This window comes from Fukomys damarensis, unplaced genomic scaffold, assembly GCF_012274545.1.
Source record: "Fukomys damarensis isolate Sample0158 unplaced genomic scaffold, DMR_v1.0_HiC HiC_scaffold_16, whole genome shotgun sequence".
NCBI lineage: Eukaryota > Metazoa > Chordata > Mammalia > Rodentia > Bathyergidae > Fukomys > Fukomys damarensis.
This window is the reverse complement of record NW_022900928.1, coordinates 125,787,727-125,790,140: the sequence shown is the minus strand read 5'-3', so window position 1 is coordinate 125,790,140 and position 2,414 is coordinate 125,787,727.

Genomic DNA, 2,414 nt, shown 5'->3' with positions numbered 1-2,414 from the left:
GCATGCGCATTGTGCGCGCCCGCGCTCCGGTCCCGGCTAGCTGCGACCTTGGCTACTGGAGACAGCGGCCGGCCCAACGCGGGAAAGCTGTCGGGCTGAACAGGGTAGCGCAGTGCGCTTCCTCCGCGCGCCCCGCTCGGACTCAGCCGACGCTGGCTTTGCCTATTTGCCCTTTGGGGCCGTAGACCGCTGACGCAGTTTTATTTTTTTCACTTACTCGGGAACGCATTGATGTTCATTGGTAGGAGTCAGATTAAGTTAAATGCTAGAATGCTGTGTTTATTTCCCATGACGTGAAAAAAAATCGGTTTGGGGCATGAACTATTCTACTAAGGGAAAGATGCACATTTTCCAGAGAGGGATCTGAACACGGTTGGTTTTGTGTTGACTTTTATTTTTTGGAAGTCGTAGTGGCTGTGTTGGGCTAGCCTATGAAAACTGCCCAAATCAGAAGAGTGTGTCTTCTGTGGTTGTGTGCTCCAAGAAGTCTTCATAGAAATGTTTGTTTTGGAGTTGAAATTTAAGTGAAAATTTGGCTCATTTGTAGCCGTATATACATATACCCGACTTTAAAATGACAACATCAGCAAATTGCAGATGGGTACTAGTTGGGCTGTGTGAGTTACCGTGTGTGTGTGTGTGTGTGTGTGTGTGTGTGTGTGTGTGTGTGTATAGACGCGCGCGTACTGGTTAGAAAGACGTGTAGAACTGCAGTCCTGGAAATGCAAAGACAAATGGACAATGGAACAGAGTAAACTGCTTGTAGAATTAGGTACTCCTATAAAAAGAACGCTGTTTTTCAGGGGGAGAAATGTTCTCATTTATCCTTCTAATCCGTGGTTATATACCTCCATTCAATTAACGTTAATTCTCTTCTATTCTCTACTACCCCCTACACCTTTTTAACAATTGCACTGTTTTTCTTGCCCATGTATCAAATACAGAGGTGATTTTAAGAAAACCACAAATCAGAAATACAAATACAGTAATTTTGTGAAAATGCATTTATATGTAGGGACTAAAAATATATTTAGGTAATCATATTCTATTTTAAATATCGGTGAAAATTTTAGATATTTAATAGGACAAGAAAAATCTTTTAAAATGAAGGGCTGGGGATTTAGCTTAGTGGTTCCGCCACCTGCCTTGCAAGTGCACCGTCCTGAGTTCAATTCCTGGTACCAAAAAAAAATGTTGTCTTTTGTAAACTATATAATTTTTTTTTTTTAGCAGACTAGAATTTTTAGAGTTCCTCTTGAAATGTATATATTGTGTTATGTTAAAGTCCTGTCTAAATTGTCAGATACAACCTAGGTAAAAATCACATACTTTAAACATTAACAAATGGGGCAGTCAGTAGACACCTTTCACTGAACAAGTCTTTAAAATACTAAAGAATCAATGCTAGGGAGAAACCCTTCAATCATAAAAGGCATATAATGTTACATTTCCTCGTAAAATAATGATTCCTAAAAGCTCAAAGGTATGTATCTGTTTTAATCGCGAGATAGCACTGTGCTCATTGCACATCATACATGATATAGTTAATGGTCTAAAATAATTTTTTTTAATTTCGTCAAAGGCATGAAGGAGAGGCAGGAATTCCTACAATCAAGCCATCTGATTTAAACTAGTCTTCCTTAAATGTGTTGCGCTCATTGAAAACAGGAGTTGTGGTAACATTCTGTAGATTTCACAAGTCCAGGATAGGAAGAAAGGTAGATAAGCATAGTTTTGAATGCCTAATAGAGGGTCAAAGGTCATCAGGAAACATTACCCTGCAGCCAAATGTGCTTGTACTTTCTTTGGTCTCTAATTGTTTTTAATGAATCAAATATTTATTGGTGTGATACTCAAAACTGTACCAAAACTGCATAAAGGCAATTAAAGAATTTATTGTCTTCTTGTTATGGAAAAGCTTGCGTATTCAACACTACAAGAGTAATTTAACTATAAAAGTGTAAAATTGTATCATATTGTGATGGTGATAATAAAACCAACAAGACTTGCCAGTCATAGGCTGTGCATACGGTAACCATGAGAGATTTGTAGCAGCAACACTGATATCAGACAGGCTAGACTTTAAGACAGGAAATATTCCTAGAGACACATTTTATGGTAGTAAGAGATATATATATACATACATTTATTTCATATATTTACGTATTTTATTTATACATTTTACATATTATATCACTTAACTCTTATCACTATAAAATATGTATGCACCCAACAATGTAATCCTAAATTTACAAAGCAAAACGTCACACATCCGAAGGGCTAGAGGGGTTGCCCAATGATAGAGTGCTTGCATAACCTCCCTAAAGCATTGGGCTTTATTCCCTAGCACTGTAAATAGGGAAAAATTGATTGAACGGAAAAGCAGACGTACATTAATAGCTTAATGCTTCAAT